Here is a 26,428-nt window from a genome sequence, read left to right as displayed (position 1 = left end):
TTGCGGGAGAATGTGAAGGAGGAGATGTTGACGGGTCGCGTTCCGCTTGACTTGACAATTTTCTCACCAGCAGTTCTTTGAACCTCTGCAGACTTGTGTCTGCCGGAAAGAGAGATCCAACGTAGGTTTTAAATCTAGGATCGAGCACGGTGGCCAAAATGTAGTGCTCTGATTTCAACAGATTGACCACCCGTGAATCCTGGTTAAGCGAATGAAGGGCTCCATCCACAAGTCCCACATGCCTAGCGGAATCGCTCTGTTTTAGCTCCTCCTTCAATGCCTCCAGCTTCTTCTGCAAAAGCCTGATGAGGGGAATGACCTGACTCAGGCTGGCAGTGTCTGAACTGACTTCACGTGTGGCAAGTTCAAAAGGTTGCAGAACCTTGCACAACGTTGAAATCATTCTCCACTGCGCTTGAGACAGGTGCATTCCACCTCCTTTGCCTATATCGTGGCCAGATGTATAGGCTTGAATGGCCTTTTGCTGCTCCTCCATCCTCTTAAGCATATAGAGGGTTGAATTCCACCTCGTTACCACCTCTTGCTTCAGATGATGGCAGGGCAGGTTCAGGTGTTTTTGGTGGTGCTCCAGTCTTCTGTACGCGGTGCCTGTACGCCGAAAGTGGCCCGCAATTCTTCTGGCCACCAACAGCATCTCTTGCACGCCCCTGTCGTTTTTTAAATAATTCTGCACCACCAAATTCAAGGTATGTGCAAAACATGGGACGTGCTGGAATTTGCCCAGATGTAATGCACGCACAATATTGCTGGCGTTGTCCGATGCCACAAATCCCCAGGAGAGTCCAATTGGGGTAAGCCATTCTGCGATGATCTTCCTCAGTTGCCGTAAGAGGTTTTCAGCTGTGTGCGTATTCTGGAAAGCGGTGATACAAAGCGTAGCCTGCCTAGGAACGAGTTGGCGTTTGCGAGATGCTGCTACTGGTGCCGCCGCTGCTGTTCTTGCAGCAGGAGGCAATACATCTACCCAGTGGGCTGTCACAGTCATGTAGTCCTGAGTCTGCCCTGCTCCACTTGTCCACTTGTCCACATGTCCGTGGTTAAGTGGACATTGGGTACAACTGCATTTTTTAGGACACTGGTGAGTCTTTTTCTGACGTCCGTGTACATTCTCGGTATCGCCTGTCTAGAGAAGTGGAACCTAGATGGTATTTGGTAACGGGGGCACACTACCTCAAGCAATTGTCTAGTTCCCTGTGAACTAACGGCGGATACTGGACGCACGTCTAATACCAACATAGTTGTCAAGGCCTCAGTTATCCGCTTTGCAACAGGATGACTGCTGTGATATTTCATCTTCCTCGCAAAGGACTGTTGGACAGTCAATTGCTTACTGGAAGTAGTACAAGTGGTCTTCCGACTTCCCCTCTGGGATGACGATCGACTCCCAGCAGCAACAACAGCAGCGCCAGCAGCAGTAGGCGTTACACTCAAGGATGCATCGGAGGAATCCCAGGCAGGAGAGGACTCGTCAGACTTGCCAGTGACATGGCCTGCAGGACTATTGGCTTTCCTGGGTAAGGAGGAAATTGACACTGAGGGAGTTGATGGTGTGGTTTGCGCGAGCTTGGTTACAAGAGGAAGGGATTTACTGGTCAGTGGACTGCTTCCGCTGTCGCCCAAAGTTTTTGAACTTGTCACTGACTTATTATGAATGCGCTGCAGGTGACGTATAAGGGAGGATGTTCCGAGGTGGTTAACGTCCTTACCCCTACTTATTACAGCTTGACAAAGGCAACACACGGCTTGACACCTGTTGTCCGCATTTCTGTTGAAATACTTCCACACTGAAGAGCTGATTTTTTTGGTATTTTCACCAGGCATGTCAATGGCCATATTCCTCCCACGGACAACAGGTGTCTCCCCGGGTGCCTGACTTAAACAAACCACCTCACCATCAGAATCCTCCTTGTCAATTTCCTCCCCAGTGCCAGCAACACCCATATCCTCATCCTGGTATACTTCAACTCTGACATCTTCAATTTCACTATCAGGAACTGGACTGCGGGTGCTCCTTTCAACACTTGCAGGGGGCGTGCAAATGGTGGAAGGCGCAAGCTCTTCCCATCCAGTGTTGGGAAGGTCAGGCATCACAACCGACACAATTGGACTCTCCTTTGGGATTTGTGATTTCGAAGAACGCACAGTTCTTTGCTGTGCTTTTGCCGCAAGTCTTTTCTTTTTTCTAGCGAGAGGATGAGTGCTTCCATCCTCATGTGAAGCTGAACCACTAGCCTTGAACATAGGCCAGGGCCTCAGCCGTTCCTTGCCACTCCGTGTCGTAAATGGCATATTGGCAAGTTTACGCTTCTCCTCAGACGCTTTTAATTTTGATTTTTGGGTCATTTTTTTACTGATCTTTTGTGTTTTGGATTTTACGTGCTCTGTACTATGACATTGGGCATCGGCCTTGGCAGACGACGTTGATGGCATTTCATCGTCTCGGCCATGACTAGTGGCAGCAGCTTCAGCACGAGGTGGAAGTGGATCTTGATCTTTCCCTATTTTTTTAACCTCCACATTTCTGTTCTCCATATTTTGCGCACAACTAAAAGCCACCACAGGTATACAATGTAGATGGGTGGATAGTATAGTATTATATTACTTATGGACGGCGAGTGACGACACAGAGGTAGGTACAGCCGTGGCCTACCGTACTGCTGCTTATATATATAATATACTGTATAACGGACCTGGTGGACACTGTCAGCAGACTGCTAAACTAGTATGAAGAAAAAAAAAACACCACAGGTATACAATGTAGATGGATGGATAGTATAGTATTATATTACTTATGGACGACGTGTGACGACACAGAGGTAGGTACAGCCGTGGCCTACCGTACTGCTGCTTATATATATAATATACTGTATAACGGACCTGGTGGACACTGTCAGCAGACTGCTAAACTAGGATGAAGGAAAAAAAAACACCACAGGTATACAATGTAGATGGATGGATAGTATAGTATTATATTACTTATGGACGACGAGTGACGACACAGAGGTAGGTACAGCCGTGGCCTACCGTACTGCTGCTTATATAAATAATATACTGTATAACGGACCTGGTGGACACTGTCAGCAGACTGCTAAACTAGTATGAAGAAAAAAACAACAACACAGGTATACAATGTAGATGGATGGATAGTATAGTATTATATTACTTATGGACGACGAGTGCACTGACGACACAGAGGTAGGTACAGCCGTGGCCTACCGTACTGCTGCTTATATATATAATATACTGTATAACGGACCTGGTGGACACTGTCAGCAGACTGCTAAACTAGTATGAAGAAAAAAAAACACCACAGGTATACAATGTAGATGGATGTATAGTATTATATTACTTATGGACGACGAGTGACGACACAGAGGTAGGTACAGCCGTGGCCTACCGTACTGCTGCTTATATATATAATATACTGTATAACGGACCTGGTGGACACTGTCAGCAGACTGCTAAACTAGGATGAAGAAAAAAAAACACCACAGGTATACAATGTAGATGGATGGATAGTATAGTATTATATTACTTATGGACGACGAGTGACGACACATAGGTAGGTACAGCCGTGGCCTACCGTACTGCTGCTTATATATATAATATACTGTATAACGGACCTGGTGGACACTGTCAGCAGACTGCTAAACTAGGATGAAGAAAAAAAACAACAACCCAGGTATACAATGTAGATGGATGGATAGTATAGTATTATATTACTTATGGACGACGAGTGCACTGATGACACAGAGGTAGGTACAGCCGTGGCCTACCGTACTGCTGCTTATATATATAATATACTGTATAACGGACCTGGTGGACACTGTCAGCAGACTGCTAAACTAGTATGAAGAAAAAAAAACACCACAGGTATACAATGTAGATGGATGGATAGTATAGTATTATATTACTTATGGACGACGAGTGCACTGACGACACAGAGGTAGGTACAGCCGTGGCCTACCGTACTGCTGCTTATATATATAATATACTGTATAACGGACCTGGTGGACACTGTCAGCAGACTGCTAAACTAGTATGAAGAAAAAAACAACAACACAGGTATACAATGTAGATGGATGGATAGTATAGTATTATATTACTTATGGACGACGAGTGCACTGACGACACAGAGGTAGGTACAGCCGTGGCCTACCGTACTGCTGCTTATATATATATAATATACTGTATAACGGACCTAGTGGACACTGTCAGCAGACTGCTAAACTAGTATGAAGAAAAAAAAAACACCACAGGTATACAATGTAGATGGATGGATAGTATAGTATTATATTACTTATGGACGACGAGTGCACTGATGACACAGAGGTAGGTAGGTACAGCCGTGGCCTACCGTACTGCTGCTTATATATATAATATACTGTATAACGGACCTGGTGGACACTGTCAGCAGACTGCTAAACTAGTATGAAGAAAACAAAACAAAACACAGGAGTGTTTTTCAGGCAGACAAACGTATACTGGACTGGTGGTCACTGTCAGCAAAACTGTGCACTGTACTCCTGCTATAACTGCTCCCCAGTCCCCACAATTAGGCAGTGTGAGCAGAGCAGTGCACTCAGCACAGATATATCATGCAGCAGTGCAGCACACTGAGTGAGCACAGATATGGTGGTCGGAGCGTTTTTTTCAGGCAGAGAAACAAAGGATTAAACTCACTGGTGGTATAATCAAAACCCTGCACTGTACTCCCTAACAGCTGCTCCCCGTCCCCAATCCTCCCCACAATTATAACTAACTACTGTAAGTCACTCTGTGTTCTACTATAACGGAGAGGACGCCAGCCACGTCCTCTCCCTATCAATCTCAATGCACGTGTGAAAATGGCGGCGACGCGCGGCTCCTTATATAGAATCCGAGTCTCGCGAGAATCTGACAGCGGGATGATGACGTTCGGGCGCGCTCGGGTTAACCGAGCAAGGCGGGAGGATCCGAGTCGCTCGGACCCGTGTAAAAAAAAAGGTGAAGTTCGGGCGGGTCGGATTCAGAGGATCCGAACCCGCTCATCACTAATATATATATACACACAATCGCACACCAGAGTATATACTTTAGGTTTTCTGTTCGTCCGTCTCTTCTCACCAGTGTACAGTACACACTACCGTAATGTATAGTGCACCTATTATTACTCTAGTGTACCTATATTATTACTCTTTTTGTTTTTGGCTGGTTTTAGTACTATAGTTTTCATCAGGACACACCCCTGAGTGGCAATAAATCCCCTTATAGGTGGACCTAGACACAACTTTTGGGTGGAGCATGACCCCCCCCACCTCCCCAACGGAAAGTGCTGCGTGTTCTGCTGCCACCTGGAATCTCCCTGAAACTAGTTTTCAAAAGTAGGCAAGTATGACCTGCATGACTAGACAGTTTTGCAACTGTCATAGTTAATAAAGGGATAGCCCACGGCGTGACCACACAATAGTACCCCCAATTCAAATTATACCACTCAGTAGCACAATCTTATTCACATTCCACCACATGTTCCTTATTCATGCCACGTCACACAGTAGTGCCGCCACCACAGCACTGAACTCACTGCTCAGCCTGTCAATCGTCCTTTAGCCCGCCCCCAAAATGCTATGAAGCCAGCCAATGGGCATCCAGGGGCAGGCTAGTTGGCAATTGACAGGCTGAGCAGTGAGTTCAGTGCTGTGGCGGCGGTGGATCCCTGGGGAAGGAAGCCATGACATATGTTACATACATCTTCACATGTATGTTCATATGTCATGGCAAGCTTCCCCCTGCACACTGTGGATGGCGCTGCAGCTCAGGGGAAGCAGCTGCCACTGGTAGTAGAGCCCATCACACATAATGCCCACAGTAATAGTGTCCCTTACACATACTACTCAGGCGCCGGTACTGACCGTTATGAACACTGTGTCATCCCCTTGTAACAAAGCCACATACTTGTCGCCCCGCACAACCTCAGAATCATTAGGAGGCCTGAAGCAGCTCATCACTTTGATGCTGCACTCCGCCGGGTAGCCATCTTGTTGGCTTTTCCCCCTGCCTCAGAACTGGTAGGTGGTGTATGTGAGGGGCTTGCGGTGGCTGGGTGATGTGTGCTACAGAGTCCGTGAGCCGGTTTGGTAATACACAATACAGTACTTCACAACGGGTAGGACGCTAAATTCATACACAATGTGAACAATGGGGCTCATTCTGGTTATAATGCTGGGGGCCATTCAGGTGCAGTCGTTGGTGCTATGAAAGAAACAGCAGTGATAGTGCTGTATGGTAATGCAGCCGGAGGCGTCTATTACATGCAGTCGCCTCTTGCTGCAGTACTGATCCGAGTTGCATCCTAGGACGCAGCATCAGATCACAGAACCCACCATCGGGCAGCTTGTGGCACCCATTGTGCCCCACAAGCCGCCCGTCGCAAAGCCCAGGAAATCTCCATCCTACAACCGAGATCAATGGCCTCTTCCCACCCCCTAAATGGTAGCGACATGCCTCCGTTTTTTCCAAATGGAACCTGTCACCGCTCCCTTCTTGCGCCTTCAACGGCATCAGACTGTCAATCAGTGACAGTCTGATGCCGACCTGCGTCCTCAGCCGCAGGAACCATTTGCGGGTGCGCAGAATGGGTCTTGCACATCTGCAAAGTACCAAAAATCAGTACTTTATGCCTATGGTCTCAGGTGCAACCATGCTATGTAGTAGCAGCTGCGATTTACTTTATGCTGATACTTCTACCAGCCCTTCCATGTTGTACATCTGTGCATCTGCACATGCAAGGGACCACTTTGAGCATCTTTAAACATTGAAATACCGCCTGGTATTTCTTTAGACACAACCACAGCGTGCACCATCGAAACTTGCACCGCCAATGTTAACGAGTAAGCATCTGAATTCAAAACCAGTTTATCAACACACCCGAGACACACCTATAACATACCCATAATACAGACCATTTTTGTGAACAGATAAGGGGTAGATGTATCTAAACAATACGTTTTTAGATGGGTTACTGCGCCCTACGTGGCTGCAAAGTGATAACCTAAAGAGGTCGCTCTGCCTCAAACACAATATAGACAAAGTCCAAAAAGAAGGTATCACTTCTGCGCTCACTAAATCCCACTATAATTATCGGATGAAATTACCCCTGTAGTACAGTGAGTCCTTATAGTCTTGTTAGATTGAAGATAGGTGACCAATTCATTCGTGAAAGGAGTACTTCAGTATAGTTCTTATTTCTCTCTTTAGTCCAACGTCCCTCAAAAATAAAAACAAAGACGGAACCGATCGTGTAGTCTATCTTTCTTTCTTTTTCTTTCTTTACAGGGGTGGGAATAAATAATACATAGGTAATCCGGTCCTTGGGTTCCCTATTTATTTCCAGCTAACAACAATATTTTGGCAACTACGTACTTTTTTTAGGGACAGATAATTTCTGACCCCAGAGTGTTTGTGTGCATGAGTATTATCCACCTCTTAACCCTTCAGAAGACTATGGGGTACATGTCTTTATGTCTCAAAACAGTCTATTGGTTTATCATATTTTTAGGTCCCCATTTGCATCTACAGTCCCTATTCACGTCTCTGTCACTTCATTTAAACCTATTCAATGTCAGTGTTATGTATTGTGACGGATGCAGCCATGCCAACGTCACGTCACATATTTTTGGGCCAGCCTGTTCCTGCATTCAGTATGTAAGTCCAAGATGCAGGATAAAACGGAGTGTGACCCTCTATGGCCCACTGCCTGCATGCTCAATGGAGTTGTGTATCCCCTACTATTGTGGACATTAACAGGACAGTTTATTGTTAAATGCTGAACCTGTCATCTACTATATGTATTTAGGTAATTGTCCCTCTTTTTATATGGTTGTGCCCCTCAGGCAATATCTTTCTAGTCCTGATTTACTCCCTACAAAATGTCTATGAAATTTATATGTATAATTGTGTTATATTGCACTAGTGGGTACAAGTGCTTGTTGTCAGGTGTGTGCCCAGCCAGGTAAGCTGTCTAGGACATCTGGCTGTGTGATGTACAGGAAGTGCAGGGCTGACCCCTCTCTGTCACAGCCCCCCTTTCAGGAAACCACAATCAGCTGAAGAGGCTGTAACATCACAAATGACTCCAAAAGGTTAACAGTGACTCATTTTATGATCCTCTTATGGTCCACCCCCCTTCAGTATAATTACCTGTCCTTTCTTCTAACAGGGCTCTTTAGACTTAGTGACTCCAAAGCCACAGGGAGTCCCCTGGTGTCCCTGGACACTTTTAAATATTAGGATTGAAAATCCCACCAATCAGGACACCCTTCCACATCACTGGTGAGCAAAGCAGCATGGGAGTTTAGGAGGATTCAAAAGGGCCCGCAGAGAGACTGGAGAGGGATTCTGACTAGAGAACGTAGGCTGCTGCCAGGAGAATGTCCTGTCAGCCTGTGTGTGGATACCTGAGGCCCAGCAGGCGATAACGCAGCCAAGCGTATTGCTCCCACCTGAGCTATCCTAGGTAACTGGCTTAAGTGTGCCAGCAGGAGCTGGGTGACTTTTCCAGGTTACCAGACTCGTAAGAGTAGTGAATTCACACAGGCTAAGCGGCTGTGATCAGCAAGACAGACACCATCACCGCTTCCAGGAACCAGTATCTGCCAGGAGTCGCCAAATGCAAGTATTCCCTGAGGTGGCTAGTGACTGTGTAGGGGCAGGAGTTGCTTTTGTGTGGTTCTTTCTCTTATATAATCTTAATAGTAATTGTTATTAATGCTACCTGTAAATAATGCATAAAGTGTGGTTATGGATTTTCCTGTATAATTAGTGTGTATGAAAATAAATGTGCGTTTTGTACCTTGCTATTGTGTCCTTACTGTGTGATCTCAGAAATCGGTAGTGACCCTGGGGCGCCGTGCAGAGCTGTAAACGCTGCCTTTCTCAAGGCGGAGATGAGCGATAGGTGAGAATAATGCACACATGAATCCGGGGTCCTCACATGTATTGCACTCATACATTTGATTGCCCTATTATCTTGTCAGAGTTCAGGATAGAACCCTTTACAAGAATATGGTATATGTTTCCTTATTTGTGTATGAGAATTATCCACCCTATAACCTTCCAGGAAATTATTGATTTTATGTCTTCATTTCTCTTTGTATTATATCTATAGTAAGCGGGTTCTCTCTCCACCACTGGATTTAATCATTATGTATTGACTTCTATATGTGGTTGTCCAAACTAATAATAATTTTATGAAAGTTCAGGATAGGACTCTGTGTCAGATTTTGGTGTTTTCCCCTATATTCCTATATAATTTTATTCTCAAGAACATCACCCTTATAGTGAGCTGGTGTACTCCTCGCCCCTGTGCGTTCCACATATGGTAATGTGGAACGCACCATTCCCATCCTTGGAGTCAGACTTCCACCGGAAGTTCTGTGCGTTCCACCTGTTGTGAGAGTGGAACACACTCCGATACTTCCGCCGTGCATTCCACCTGTGGAGAAAGTGGAACGCACGACGATATTTCCCCCGTGCCATCACCAAGGTCCGCTGGAAACCTGTGTGTTTCACTGCAGTAAGGGTGGAATACACAGTGATGCTTTCCCTTAGTTCCGCCGAAGTGTGTGCATTCCACCGCAATATGGGTGGAACGCACAGTGGAAACATCACGTTTTATAGATGTTTAGTGCATTTGGAAGGGATCTATTCTTAGTCTCTGGAGGTGTTGGAGACTAATACAGAGATCTATTCCTTCTTTTGCAAATTTTAAAGGCTATTAAGGTTATTAAAAAAATCATAATCAAGACCCCGCCCATATGACAGGATATCCTGTCTTCAGGTATAATTACCTGTCCGTTTGCCCATCACACTCACCTTGACAAAGACTTAGGTTGAAACGCATCGGTTTTGAGGGCCAGGGACACTGAGAACTATCCAGGTCACATTGGAGGTGAGAAACGAGTCCGGACATTTATTTAGTCACTTCTTTTTTTGTGCATTTTCATCCCCCTGGAATAGTATTTCTCTGACGTCCTAAATGGATGCTGGGGACTCCGTCAGGACCATGGGGATTAGCGGCTCCGCAGGAGACAGGGCACAAAAGTAAAAGCTTTAGGACTAGGTGGTGTGCACTGGCTCCTCCCCCTATGACCCTCCTCCAAGCCTCAGTTAGGTTTTTGTGCCCGGCCGAGAAGGGTGCAATCTAGGTAGCTCTCCTGAGCTGCTTAGAGTAAAAGTTTAAATTAGGTTTTTTTTTATTTTCAGTGAGTCCTGCTGGCAACAGGCTCACTGCATCGAGGGACTAAGGGGAGAAGAAGCGAACTCACCTGCGTGCAGAGTGGATTGGGCTTCTTGGCTACTGGACATTAGCTCCAGAGGGATGATCACAGGCCCAGCCATGGATGGGTCCCGGAGCCGCGCCGCCAGCCCCCTTACAGAGCCAGAAGAGTGAAGAGGTCCAGAAATCGGCGGCAGAAGGCATCTTGTCTTCAAGAAAGGTAGCGCACAGCACTGCAGCTGTGCGCCATTGCTCTCAGCACACTTCACACTCCGGTCACTGAGGGTGCAGGGCGCTGGGGGGGGGCGCCCTGAGACGCAATGAAAACACTATTTATGGTAAAAAATACATCACATATAGCTCCTGGGCTATATGGATGTATTTAACCCCTGCCATTTTACCTCATAAAAAGCGGGAGAAAGGCCGCCGTGAAGGGGGCGGAGCCTATCTCCTCAGCACACAAGCGCCATTTTCCCTCACAGCTCCGCTGGAAGGACGTCTCCCTGACTCTCCCCTGCAGTCCTGCTACAGAATCAGGGTAAAAAAGAGAGGGGGGGCACTAATTTGGCATATAAAAACATATATAGCAGCTATAAGGGAAACACTTATTTATAAGGTTGTCCCTATACATATATAGCGCTCTGGTGTGTGCTGGCAAACTCTCCCTCTGTCTCCCCAAAGGGCTAGTGGGGTCCTGTCCTCTATCAGAGCATTCCCTGTGTGTGTGCTGTGTGTCGGTACGAGTGTGTCGACATGTATGAGGAGGAAAATGGTGTGGAGGCGGAGCAATTGCCTGTATTAGTGATGTCACCCCCTAGGGAGTCGACACCTGACTGGATGGTCTTATTTAAGGAATTACGTGATAGTGTCAGCACTTTACAAAAAACTGTTGACGACATGAGACAGCCGGCAAGTCAGTTAGTGCCTGTCCAGGCGTCTCAAACACCGTCAGGGGCTCTAAAGCGCCCATTACCTCAGTCGGTCGACACAGACACGGACACTGACTCCAGTGTCGACGGTGAAGAAAAAAAACGTATTTTCCAGTAGGGCCACACGTTACATGATCACGGCAATGAAGGAGGCTTTGCATATTTCTGATACTACAAGTACCACAAAAAAGGGTATTATGTGGGGTGTGAAAAAACTACCCGTAGTTTTTCCTGAATCAGAAGAATTAAATGAAGTGTGTGAGGATGCGTGGGTCTCCCCCGATAAAAAATTGCTGATATCTAAGAAATTATTGGCATTATACCCTTTCCCGCCAGAAGTTAGGGCGCGTTGGGAAACACCCCCTAGGGTGGATAAGGCACTCACACGCTTATCAAAACAAGTGGCGTTACCGTCTCCTGATACGGCCGCCCTCAAGGAGCCAGTTGATAGGAAGCTGGAAAATGTCCTAAAAAGTATATACACACATACTGGTGTTATACTGCGACCAGCGATTGCCTCAGCCTGGATGTGCAGCGCTGGGGTGGCGTGGTCGGAGTCCCTGACTGAAAATATTGATACCTTTGACAGGGACAGTATTTTATTGACTATAGAGCGTTTAAAAGATGCGTTTCTATATATGCGTGATGCACAGAGGGATATTTGCACCCTGGCATCAAGAGTAAGTGCGATGTCCATTTCTGCCAGAAGATGTTTATGGACACGACAGTGGTCAGGTGATGCGGATTCCAAACGGCACATGGAAGTATTGCCGTATAAAGGGGAGGAGTTATTTGGGGTCGGTCTTTCGGACCTGGTGGCCACGGCAACAGCTGGAAAATCCACCTTTTTACCCCAACTCACCTCTCAGCAGAAAAAGACACCGTCTTTTCAGCCTCAGTCCTTTCGTCCCCATAAGGGCAAGCGGGCAAAAGGCCAGTCATATCTGCCCCGGGGTAGAGGAAAGGGAAAAAGACTGCAGCAGACAGCCTCTTCCCAGGAACAGAAGCCCTCCACCGCTTCTGCCAAGTCCTCAGCATGATGCTGGGGCCTTACAAGCGGACTCAGGTGCGGTGGGGGGTCGTCTCAAGAGTTTCAGCGCGCAGTGGGCTCACTCGCAAGTGGACCCCTGGATCCTACAGGTAGTATCCCAGGGGTACAGATTGGAATTTGAGACTTCTCCCCCTCGCAGGTTCCTGAAGTCTGCTTTACCAACGTCTCCCTCCGACAGGGAGGCAGTATTGGAAGCAATTCACAAGCTGTATTCCCAGCAGGTGATAATCAAAGTACCCCTCCTACAACAGGGAAAGGGGTATTATTCCACACTATTTGTGGTACCGAAGCCAGACGGCTCGGTGAGACCTATTCTAAATCTGAAATCTTTGAACACTTACATACAAAGGTTCAAATTCAAGATGGAGTCACTCAGAGCAGTGATAGCGAACCTGGAAGAGGGGGACTATATGGTGTCCCTGGACATCAAGGATGCTTACCTTCATGTCCCAATTTGCCCTTCTCACCAAGGGTACCTCAGGTTCGTAGTACAGAACTGTCATTATCAGTTTCAGACGCTGCCGTTTGGATTGTCCACGGCACCCCGGGTCTTTACCAAGGTAATGGCCGAAATGATGATTCTTCTTCGAAGAAAAGGCGTCTTAATTATCCCTTACTTGGACGATCTCCTGATAAGGGCAAAGTCCAGGGAACAGTTGGAGGTCGGAGTAGCACTATCTTGGGTACTGCTACAACAGCACGGGTGGATTCTAAATATTCCAAAATCGCAGCTGATCCCGACGACACGTCTGCTGTTCCTAGGGATGATTCTGGACACAGTCCAGAAAAAGGTGTTTCTCCCGGAGGAGAAAGCCAGGGAGTTATCCGAGCTAGTCAGGAACCTCCTAAAACCAGGAAAAGTGTCAGTGCATCATTGCACAAGGGTCCTGGGAAAAATGGTGGCTTCTTACGAAGCGATTCCATTCGGCAGATTTCACGCAAGAACTTTTCAGTGGGATCTGCTGGACAAATGGTCCGGATCGCATCTTCAGATGCATCAGCGGATAACCCTGTCTCCGAGGACAAGGGTGTCTCTTCTGTGGTGGCTGCAGAGTGCTCATCTACTAGAGGGCCGCAGATTCGGCATTCAGGATTGGATCCTGGTGACCACGGATGCCAGCCTGAGAGGCTGGGGAGCAGTCACACAGGGAAGAAATTTCCAGGGAACGTGGTCAAGTCTAGAGACTTCTCTCCACATAAATATACTGGAGCTAAGGGCAATTTACAATGCTCTATGCCTAGCAAGACCTCTGCTTCAAGGTCAGCCGGTGCTGATCCAGTCGGACAACATCACGGCAGTCGCCCACGTAAACAGACAGGGCGGCACAAGAAGCAGGAGGGCAATGGCAGAAGCAGCAAGGATTCTTCGCTGGGCGGAAAATCATGTGATAGCACTGTCAGCAGTGTTCATTCCGGGAGTGGACAACTGGGAAGCAGACTTCCTCAGCAGGCACGACCTCCACCCGGGAGAGTGGGGACTTCACACGGAAGTCTTCCACATGATTGTGAACCATTGGGAAAAACCAAAGGTGGACATGATGGCATCCCGCCTCAACAAAAAACTGGACAGGTATTGCGCCAGGTCAAGGGACCCTCAGGCAATAGCTGTGGACGCTCTGGTAACACCGTGGGTGTACCAGTCAGTGTATGTGTTCCCTCCTCTTCCTCTCATACCCAAGGTACTGAGAATTATAAGACGGAGAGGAGTAAGAACTATACTCGTGGCTCCGGATTGGCCAAGGAGGACTTGGTACCCGGAACTTCAAGAGATGCTCACAGAGGACCCATGGCCTCTGCCGCTAAGAAGGGACTTGCTTCAGCAAGGACCCTGTCTGTTCCAAGACTTACCGCGGCTGCGTTTGACGGCATGGCGGTTGAACGCCGGATCCTAAGGGAAAAAGGCATTCCGGAAGAGGTCATACCTACCCTGGTCAAAGCCAGGAAGGAGGTGACCGCACAACATTATCACTGCATTTGGCGAAAATATGTTGCGTGGTGTGAGGCCAGGAAGGCCCCCACGGAGGAATTTCAACTCGGTCGATTCCTGCATTTCCTGCAAACAGGAGTGTCTATGGGCCTCAAATTGGGGTCCATTAAGGTTCAAATTTCGGCCCTGTCGATTTTCTTCCAGAAAGAATTGGCTTCAGTTCCTGAAGTCCAGACATTCGTCAAGGGAGTACTGCATATACAACCCCCTTTTGTGCCTCCAGTGGCACCGTGGGATCTCAACGTAGTTCTGGGATTCCTCAAATCACATTGGTTTGAACCGCTCAAATCTGTGGATTTGAAATATCTCACATGGAAAGTGACCATGCTGTTGGCCCTGGCCTCGGCCAGGCGAGTGTCAGAATTGGCGGCTTTGTCTCACAAAAGCCCATATCTGATTTTCCATTCGGACAGGGCAGAACTGCGGACTCGTCCCCAGTTTCTCCCTAAGGTGGTGTCAGCGTTTCACCTGAACCAACCTATTGTGGTGCCTGCGGCTACTAGGGACTTGGAGGACTCCAAGTTGCTAGACGTTGTCAGGGCCCTGAAAATATATATTTCCAGGACGACTGGAGTCAGGAAAACTGACTCGCTGTTTATCCTGTATGCACCCAACAAGCTGGGTGCTCCTGCTTCTAAGCAGACGATTGCTCGTTGGATTTGTAGTACAATTCAGCTTGCACATTCTGTGGCAGGCCTGCCACAGCCAAAATCTGTAAATGCCCATTCCACAAGGAAGGTGGGCTCATCTTGGGCGGCTGCCCGAGGGGTCTCGGCTTTACAACTTTGCCGAGCTGCTACTTGGTCAGGGGCAAACACGTTTGCAAAATTCTACAAATTTGATACCCTGGCTGAGGAGGACCTGGAGTTCTCTCATTCGGTGCTGCAGAGTCATCCGCACTCTCCCGCCCGTTTGGGAGCTTTGGTATAATCCCCATGGTCCTGACGGAGTCCCCAGCATCCACTTAGGACGTCAGAGAAAATAAGAATTTACTTACCGATAATTCTATTTCTCGTAGTCCGTAGTGGATGCTGGGCGCCCATCCCAAGTGCGGATTGTCTGCAATACTTGTACATAGTTATTGTTACAAAAATCGGGTTATTATTGTTGTGAGCCATATTTTCAGAGGCTCCTCTGTTATCATGCTGTTAACTGGGTTCAGATCACAAGTTGTACAGTGTGATTGGTGTGGCTGGTATGAGTCTTACCCGGGATTCAAAATCTTTCCTTATTGTGTACGCTCGTCCGGGCACAGTATCCTAACTGAGGCTTGGAGGAGGGTCATAGGGGGAGGAGCCAGTGCACACCACCTAGTCCTAAAGCTTTTACTTTTGTGCCCTGTCTCCTGCGGAGCCGCTAATCCCCATGGTCCTGACGGAGTCCCCAGCATCCACTACGGACTACGAGAAATAGAATTATCGGTAAGTAAATTCTTATTATCGGTGTATCCAGACTAGAGATGTGCACTTGAAATTTTTCGGGTTTTGTGTTTTGGTTTTGGGTTCGGTTCCGCGGCCGTGTTTTGGGTTCGACCGCGTTTTGGCAAAACCTCACCGAATTTTTTTTTGTCGGATTCGGGTGTTTTTTGGATTCGGGTGTTTTTTTCAAAAAACACTAAAAAACAGCTTAAATCATAGAATTTGGGGGTCATTTTGATCCCAAAGTATTATTAACCTCAAAAACCATAATTTCCACTCATTTTCAGTCTATTCTGAATACCTCACACCTCACAATATTATTTTTAGTCCTAAAATTTGCACCGAGGTCGCTGGATGACTAAGCTAAGCGACCCTAGTGGCCGACACAAACACCTGGCCCATCTAGGAGTGGCACTGCAGTGTCACGCAGGATGGCCCTTCCAAAAAACACTCCCCAAACAGCACATGACGCAAAGAAAAAAAGAGGCGCAATGAGGTAGCTGTGTGAGTAAGATAAGCGACCCTAGTGGCCGACACAAACACCTGGCCCATCTAGGAGTGGCACTGCAGTGTCACGCAGGATGGCCCTTCCAAAAAACACTCCCCAAACAGCACATGACGCAAAGAAAAAAAGAGGCGCAATGAGGTAGCTGTGTGAGTAAGATAAGCGACCCTAGTGGCCGACACAAACACCTGGCCCATCTAGGAGTGGCACTGCAGTGTCACGCAGGATGGCCCTTCCAAAAAACACTCCCCAAACAGCACATGACGCAAAGAAAAAAAGAGGCGCAATGAGGTAGCTGTGTGAGTAAGATAAGCGACCCTAGTGGCCGACACAAACACCTGGCCCATCTAGGAGTGGCACTGCAGTGTCACGCAGGATGGCCCTTCCAAAAAACACTCCCCAAACAGCACATGACGCAAAGAAAAAAAGAGGCGCAATGAGGTAGCTGTGTGAGTAAGATAAGCGACCCTAGTGGCCGACACAAACACCTGGCCCATCTAGGAGTGTCACTGCAGTGTCACGCAGGATGGCCCTTCCAAAAAACACTCCCCAAACAGCACATGACGCAAAGAAGAAAAAAAGAGGCGCAATGAGGTAGCTGTGTGAGTAAGCTAAGCGACCCTAGTGGCCGACACAAACACCTGGCCCATCTAGGAGTGGCACTGCAGTGTCACGCAGGATGGCCCTTCCAAAAAACACTCCCCAAACAGCACATGACGCAAAGAAAAAAAAGAGGCGCAATGAGGTAGCTGTGTGAGTAAGATAAGCGACCCTAGTGGCCGACACAAACACCTGGCCCATCTAGGAGTGGCACTGCAGTGTCACGTAGGATGGCCCTTCCAAAAAACACTCCCCAAACAGCACATGACGCAAAGAAAAAAAGAGGCGCAATGAGGTAGCTGTGTGAGTAAGATAAGCGACCCTAGTGGCCGACACAAACACCTGGCCCATCTAGGAGTGGCACTGCAGTGTCACGCAGGATGGCCCTTCCAAAAAACACTCCCCAAACAGCACATGACGCAAAGAAAAAAAGAGGCGCAATGAGGTAGCTGTGTGAGTAAGATAAGCGACCCTAGTGGCCGACACAAACACCTGGCCCATCTAGGAGTGTCACTGCAGTGTCACGCAGGATGGCCCTTCCAAAAAACACTCCCCAAACAGCACATGACGCAAAGAAAAAAAGAGGCGCAATGAGGTAGCTGTGTGAGTAAGATAAGCGACCCTAGTGGCCGACACAAACACCTGGCCCATCTAGGAGTGGCACTGCAGTGTCACGCAGGATGGCCCTTCCAAAAAACACTCCCCAAACAGCACATGACACAAAGAAAAAAAGAGGCGCAATGAGGTAGCTGTGTGAGTAAGATAAGCGACCCTAGTGGCCGACACAAACACCTGGCCTATCTAGGAGTGGCACTGCAGTGTCACGCAGGATGGCCCTTCCAAAAAACACTCCCCAAACAGCACATGACGCAAAGAAAAAAAGAGGCGCAATGAGGTAGCTGTGTGAGTAAGATAAGCGACCCTAGTGGCCGACACAAACACCTGGCCCATCTAGGAGTGGCACTGCAGTGTCACGCAGGATGGCCCTTCCAAAAAACACTCCCCAAACAGCACATGACGCAAAGAAAAAAAGAGGCGCAATGAGGTAGCTGTGTGAGTAAGATAAGCGACCCTAGTGGCCGACACAAACACCTGGCCCATCTAGGAGTGGCACTGCAGTGTCACGCAGGATGGCCCTTCCAAAAAACACTCCCCAAACAGCACATGACGCAAAGAAAAAAAGAGGCGCAATGAGGTAGCTGTGTGAGTAAGATAAGCGACCCTAGTGGCCGACACAAACACCTGGCCCATCTAGGAGTGGCACTGCAGTGTCACGCAGGATGGCCCTTCCAAAAAACACTCCCCAAACAGCACATGACGCAAAGAAAAAAAGAGGCGCAATGAGGTAGCTGTGTGAGTAAGATAAGCGACCCTAGTGGCCGACACAAACACCTGGCCCATCTAGGAGTGTCACTGCAGTGTCACGCAGGATGGCCCTTCCAAAAAACACTCCCCAAACAGCACATGACGCAAAGAAAAAAAGAGGCGCAATGAGGTAGCTGTGTGAGTAAGATAAGCGACCCTAGTGGCCGACACAAACACCTGGCCCATCTAGGAGTGGCACTGCAGTGTCACGCAGGATGGCCCTTCCAAAAAACACTCCCCAAACAGCACATGACGCAAAGAAAAATTTAAGAAAAAAGAGGTGCAAGATGGAATTGTCCTTAGGCCCTCCCACCCACCCTTATGTTGTATAAACAGGACATGCACACTTTAACCAACCCATCATTTCAGTGACAGGGTCTGCCACACGACTGTGACTGATATGACGGGTTGGTTTGGACCCCCACCAAAAAAGAAGCAATTAATCTCTCCTTGCACAAACTGGCTCTACAGAGGCAAGATGTCCACCTCATCATCATCCTCCGATATATCACCGTGTACATCCCCCTCCTCACAGATTATCAATTCGTCCCCACTGGAATCCACCATCTCAGCTCCCTGTGTACTTTGTGGAGGCAATTGCTGCTGGTCAATGTCTCCACGGAGGAATTGATGTTCATTAAAATGAATTATAATCATCTTCTCCACATTTTCTGGAAGTAACCTCGTACGCCGATTGCTGACAAGGTGAGCGGCGGCACTAAACACTCTTTCGGAGTACACACTTGTGGGATGGCAACTTAGGTAGAATAAAGCCAGTTTGTGCAAGGGCCTCCAAATTGCCTCTTTTTCCTGCCAGTATAAGTACGGACTGTGTGACGTGCCTACTTGGATGCGGTCACTCATATAATCCTCCACCATTCTTTCAATGGGGAGAGAATCATATGCAGTGACAGTAGACGACCTGTCCGTAATCGTTGTCAGGTCCTTCAGTCCGGACCAGATGTCAGCATCAGCAGTCGCTCCAGACTGCCCTGCATCACCGCCAGCGGGTGGGCTCGGAATTCTGAGCCTTTTCCTCGCACCCCCAGTTGCGGGAGAATGTGAAGGAGGAGATGTTGACATGTCGCGTTCCGCTTGACTTGACAATTTTCTCACCAGCAGGTCTTTGAACCCCAGCAGACTTGTGTCTGCCGGAAAGAGAGATCCAAGGTAGGTTTTAAATCTAGGATCGAGCACGGTGGCCAAAATGTAGTGCTCTGATTTCAACAGATTGACCACCCGTGAATCCTTGTTAAGCGAATTAAGGGCTCCATCCACAAGTCCCACATGCCTAGCGGAATCGCTCCGTGTTAGCTCCTCCTTCAATGTCTCCAGCTTCTTCTGCAAAAGCCTGATGAGGGGAATGACCTGACTCAGGCTGGCAGTGTCTGAACTGAATTCACGTATGGCAAGTTCAAAGGGCATCAGAACCTTGCACAACGTTGAAATCATTCTCCACTGCGCTTGAGACAGGTGCATTCCACCTCCTATATCGTGCTGAATTGTATAGGCTTGAATGGCCTTTTGCTGCTCCTCCAACCTCTGAAGCATATATAGGGTTGAATTCCACCTCGTTACCACTTCTTGCTTCAGATGATGGCAGGGCAGGTTCAGGCGTTTTTGGTGTTGCTCCAGTCTTCTGTACGTGGTGCCTGTACGCCGAAAGGGTCCCGCAATTCTTCTGGCCACCGACAGCATCTCTTGCACGCCCCTGTCGTTTTTTAAAAAATTCTGCACCACCAAATTCAAGGTATGTGCAAAACATGGGACGTGCTGGAATTTGCCCATATTTAATGCACACACAATATTGCTGGGGTTGTCCGATGCCACAAATCCACAGGAGAGTCCAATTGGGGTAAGCCATTCCGCGATGATCTTCCTCAGTTGCCGTAAGAGGTTTTCAGCTGTGTGCGTATTCTGGAAACCGGTGATACAAAGCGTAGCCTGCCTAGGAAAGAGTTGGCGTTTGCGAGATGCTGCTACTGGTGCCGCCGCTGCTGTTCTTGCGGCGGGAGTCCATACATCTACCCAGTGGGCTGTCACAGTCATATAGTCCTGACCCTGCCCTGCTCCACTTGTCCACATGTCCGTGGTTAAGTGGACATTGGGTACAACTGCATTTTTTAGGACACTGGTGAGTCTTTTTCTGACGTCCGTGTACATTCTCGGTATCGCCTGCCTAGAGAAGTGGAACCTAGATGGTATTTGGTAACGGGGGCACACTACCTCAAGAAATTGTCTAGTTCCCTGTGAACTAACGGCGGATACCGGACGCACGTCTAACACCAACATAGTTGTCAAGGCCTCAGTTATCCGCTTTGCAACAGGATGACTGCTGTGATATTTCATCTTCCTCGCAAAGGACTGTTGGACAGTCAATTGCTTACTGGAAGTAGTACAAGTGGGCTTACGACTTCCCCTCTGGGATGACCATCGACTCCCAGCAGCAGCGCCAGCAGCAGTAGGCGTTACACGCAAGGATGCATCGGAGGAATCCCAGGCAGGAGAGGACTCGTCAGAATTGCCAGTGACATGGCCTGCAGGACTATTGGCATTCCTGGGGAAGGAGGAAATTGACACTGAGGGAGTTGGTGGGGTGGTTTGCGTGAGCTTGGTTACAAGAGGAAGGGATTTACTGGTCAGTGGACTGCTTCCGCTGTCGCCCAAAGTTTTTGAACTTGTCACTGACTTATTATGAATGCGCTGCAGGTGACGTATAAGGGAGGATGTTCCGAGGTGGTTAACGTCCTTACCCCTACTTATTACAGCTTGACAAAGGCAACACATGGCTTGACAAATGTTGTCCGCATTTCTGGTGAAATACTTCCACACCGAAGAGCTGATTTTTTTGGTATTTTCACCAGGCATGTCAACGGCCCTATTCCTCCCACGGACAACAGGTGTCTCCCCGGGTGCCTGACTTAAACAAACCACCTCACCATCAGAATCCTCCTTGTCAATTTCCTCCCCAGCGCCAGCAACACCCATATCCTCCTCATCCTGGTGTACTTCAACACTGACATCTTCAATCTGACTATCAGGAACTGGACTGCGGGTGCTCCTTCCAGCACTTGCAGGGGGCGTGCAAATGGTGGAAGGCGCATGCTCTTCACGTCCAGTGTTGGGAAGGTCAGGCATCGCAACCGACACAATTGGACTCTCCTTGTGGATTTGGGATTTCGAAGAACGCACAGTTCTTTGCGGTGCTACTGCTTTTGCCAGCTTGAGTCTTTTCATTTTTCTAGCGAGAGGCTGAGTGCTTCCATCCTCATGTGAAGCTGAACCACTAGCCATGAACATAGGCCAGGGCCTCAGCCGTTCCTTGCCACTCCGTGTGGTAAATGGCATATTGGCAAGTTTACGCTTCTCCTCCGACAATTTTATTTTAGATGTTGGAGTCCTTTTTTTACTGATATTTGGTGTTTTGGATTTTACATGCTCTGTACTATGACATTGGGCATCGGCCTTGGCAGACGACGTTGCTGGCATTTCATCGTCTCGGCCATGACTAGTGGCAGCAGCTTCAGCACGAGGTGGAAGTGGATCTTGATCTTTCCCTAATTTTGGAACCTCAACATTTTTGTTCTCCATATTTTAATAGGCACAACTAAAAGGCACCTCAGGTAAACAATGGAGATGGATGGATACTAGTATACTTATGGATGGACGAGCGACTGCCGACACAGAGGTAGCTACAGCCGTGGACTACCGTACTGTGTCTGCTGCTAATATAGACTGGATGATAATGAGATGAAATCAATATATATTATATCACACTAGTACTGCAGCCGGACAGGTAGATATATTTATTATGTAATGACTGATGACGGACCTGCTGGACACTGTCAGCTCAGCAGCACCGCAGACTGCTACAGTAAGCTACTATAGTAGTATGTATAAAGAAGAAAAAAAAAAAAAAACCACGGGTAGGTGGTATACAATTATGGATGGACGAGCGACTGCAGACACAGAGGTAGCTACAGCCGTGGACTACCGTACTGTGTCTGCTGCTAATATAGACTGGATGATAATGAGATGAAATCAATATATATTATATCACACTAGTACTGCAGCCGGACAGGTAGATATATTTATTATGTAATGACTGATGACGGACCTGCTGGACACTGTCAGCTCAGCAGCACCGCAGACTGCTACAGTAAGCTACTATAGTAGTATGTATAAAGAAGAAAGAAAAAAAAAAACCACGGGTAGGTGGTATACAATTATGGATGGACGAGCGACTGCCGACACAGAGGTAGCTACAGCCGTGGACTACCGTACTGTGTCTGCTGCTAATATAGACTGGATGATAATGAGATGAAATCAATATATATTATATCACACTAGTACTGCAGCCGGACAGGTAGATATATTTATTATGTAATGACTGATGACGGACCTGCTGGACACTGTCAGCTCAGCAGCACCGCAGACTGCTACAGTAAGCTACTATAGTAGAATGTATAAAGAAGAAAGAAAAAGAAAAAACCACGGGTAGGTGGTATACAATTATGGATGGACGAGCGACTGCCGACACAGAGGTAGCTACAGCCGTGGACTACCGTACTGTGTCTGCTGCTAATATAGACTGGATGATAATGAGATGAAATCAATATATATTATATCACACTAGTACTGCAGCCGGACAGGTAGATATATTTATTATGTAATGACTGATGACGGACCTGCTGGACACTGTCAGCTCAGCAGCACCGCAGACTGCTACAGTAAGCTACTATAGTAGTATGTATAAAGAAGAAAGAAAAGAAAAAAACCACGGGTAGGTGGTATACAATTATGGATGGACGAGCGACTGCCGAGTGCCGACACAGAGGTAGCTACAGCCGTGGACTACCGTACTGTGTCTGCTGCTAATATAGACTGAATGATAATGAGATGAAATCAATATATATTATATCACACTAGTACTGCAGCCGGACAGGTAGATATATTTATTATGTAATGACTGATGACGGACCTGCTGGACACTGTCAGCTCAGCAGCACCGCAGACTGCTACAGTAAGCTACTATAGTAGTATGTATAAAGAAGAAAGAAAAAAAAAAAACACGGGTAGGTGGTATACAATATTATATATATATTATATACAATTTTATATATATATATATATATATATATATATATATATATTAAACTGGTGGTGATTATTAAACTGGTGGTCAGGTCACTGGTCACACTATCAGCAACTTGCAAGTAGTACTCCTAAGCAGACAATCACAATATATATTATACTGGTGGTCAGTGTGGTCACAATGGCAGTGTGGCACTCTGGCAGCAAAAGTGTGCACTGTACGTTATATGTACTCCTGAGTCCTGCTCTCAGACTCTAACTGCTCCCCACTGTCAAGTGTCTCCCCCACAAGTCAGATAATACAGTCACACTCACACTATCTATCACTTCAGCAAGTAACTAGTCTAGTACTCCTCCTAATGCTCCCCAAAATTACTACTGTGTCTCTCTCTACTGTCTCACTCTCTTCTCTATAAACGGAGAGGACGCCAGCCACGTCCTCTCCCTATGAATCTCAATGCACGTGTGAAAATGGCGGCGACGCGCGGCTCCTTATATAGAATCCGAGTCTCGCGAGAATCCGACAGCGGGATGATGACGTTCGGGCGCGCTCGGGTTAACCGAGCAAGGCGGGAAGATCCGAGTCGCTCGGACCCGTGTAAAAAAACATGAAGTTCGGGCGGGTTCGGATTCAGAGGAACCGAACCCGCTCATCTCTAATCCAGACACTTTTTTAAAATCATTTTATGTGTTTAGTTTTTGAAAATAAAACCATATATATGTGCCTGATGAGATCTCCTTGTATTCCATATATCCTCAACCTCTTATGAGGTTTGGAGGGAACATATTGGACCCAGGAGAAATTAGAAGTTCAAAAGAAACCGCTATGGACACATTTCCATGTTTTGAATTGTGAGTCGGGTACACCCTATTTCCATATCCTTGGGTATAAATTCGTGGAGAAGTTAAAGTTACCTTGATATGGGTTTTGTTCTTTTAACGGATGTGTGTACGGTACACACATGTTATGTTGCAAGGGGAAACCTGGTATGGAAAGGGAAGTTTGTTCCGTCTAAGAAATCACTACACAATTGGTTGCACCCTTCTCTTCCCCCCTTTTTCTCTTTGTCTGAGGACCTGAGGGACCCACGTCCATTGATGAAGGATTCCCATATGAGCCCACGATTTAAAGATACCTTTATATGAGGATTATCACAAGTTTCTACGTGAGTATGGTACGATTTGTGTCTAGGTTATTTGAGATCCTCATAGAAAAGGACCCTGTAGAAAACCCACCCCTATAAAGAAAGAAAAAGAAAAGATAGACTACACCAGTGGTTCTCAAACTCGGTCCTCAGGAGGACCCCACACAGTGCATGTTTTGCAGGTAACCCAGCAAGTGCACAGGTGTATTAATTACTCAATGACACATTTTAAAAGGTCAACAGGTGAAGCCAATTATTTCACTTGTGATTCTGTGAGGAGACCTGCAAAACATGCACTGTGTGGGGTCCTGAGGACCGAGTTTGAGAACCTGTGGACTACACAATCGGTTCCGTCTTTGTTTTTATTTTTGAGGGACGTTGGACTAAAGAGAGAAATAAGAACTATACTGAAGGACTCCTTTCACGAATGAATTGGTCACCTATCTTCAATCTAACAAGACTATAAGGACTGTACTACAGGGGTAATTTCATTGATAATTATAGTGGGATTTAGTGAGCGCAGACATTATACCTTCTTTTTGGACTTTGGTGGTCATTCAGAGTTGATCACTCACTAGCAGTTTTTAGCAGCCATGCAAACGCTATGATGCCGCCCACTGGGAGTGTATTTTTACTTGGCAGAAGTGCGAACGAAGGGATCGCAGAGCGGCTACAAAATATTTTTGTGCAGCTCAGAGTAGTTTCAAACCTACTCAGCGCTTGCGATCACTTCAGACCATTCAGTTCCTGATTTGACGTCACAAACACGCCCTGCGTTCGCCTAGCCACGCCTGCGTTTTTCCTGGCACGCCTGCGTTTTTCTGAACACTCCCTGAAAACGGTCAGTTGACACCCAGAAACGCCCACTGCCTGTCAATCACTCTGCGGTCAGCAGTGTGACTGAAAAGCATCGCTAGACTCTGTGTAAAACTACATTGTTCGTTGTTAAAGTACGCCGTGCCTGCGCATTGTGCAGCATACGCATGTGCAGAAGTGCCATTTTTTTTACATCATCGCTGCACAGCGAAGGAATGCAGCTAGCAATCAACTCGGAATGACCACCTTTGTGTTTAAGGGGTAGATGTACTAAGCAGTGATAAAAGTGGAGAAGTGAGCCAGTGGAGAAATTGCCCATGGCAACCAATCAGCATTGACATAACATTTATAATTTGCATAGTATAAAAGGATACAGATCAGCTGATTGGTTGCCATGGGCAACTTTTCCACTGGCTCACTTCTCCACTATTATCACTGCTTAGTACATGTCCCACTTAGCCCCTATGGGATAGGAAAGCTTAAGAAGCTGGTATGCCAAACCACCATGGATAGCAGAGCCTTGTTGCCTAAATCACTGCATTGCAGAAATATTTGTTATAGTAAAACTTACCGTTGATAACGTTATTTCTCCTAAGTCCACAGGATCCACAGGATAACATTGGGATATGATGATGCAACAGCGGATTTGCACCAATCGGTCAAAACGTTTGGCCTTCCAGCATGCAACGGGCCCGTCCATATATCCCTGCCTCCTGGCTCAGGCAATCAGTTGTTTTTCAAGGCAGGAGCATCATAGAGAGCCCTAATCAGGCGAAAATAACACACATGCACACCCTTACATACAAGAAGGAAGAGGTTAGTGAGTAAAAGGATCCTCAAATCAGATGCGTCAGGGTGGAATCCCTGTGGATCCTGTGGACTTAGGAGAAATAAAATTATCAACTGTAAGTTTTACCATGAAGGATATTTCTCCGGCAGGGTCCACAGGTTACCCACAGGATAACATTGGGATGTCCCAAAGCAATTTAGTGGTGGGGACGCTCCTGATTGGACATCCATCGACATCCTCTGCAGATCTGTGTAACACTGCCTTCTGGACCAAGCCGGAGCTATTAGTATCACGGCACCCTTACCTTGTCTTACCTTTCACATCACCCTGGTTCACAGGGTGATTGGTGGAAACACATGAGCCAGACGGAAGTTCCATCTCATTGATAGGTCATCCACAAAGGTTGCGCTGTGATCCTTTGTTCTTGACCCGTATGCGGAAACTTTGTTGTT

This window comes from Pseudophryne corroboree, chromosome 3 (genome assembly GCF_028390025.1).
Source record: "Pseudophryne corroboree isolate aPseCor3 chromosome 3, aPseCor3.hap2, whole genome shotgun sequence".
Lineage (NCBI taxonomy): Eukaryota > Metazoa > Chordata > Amphibia > Anura > Myobatrachidae > Pseudophryne > Pseudophryne corroboree.
Note: the sequence above shows the minus strand (reverse complement) of the source record.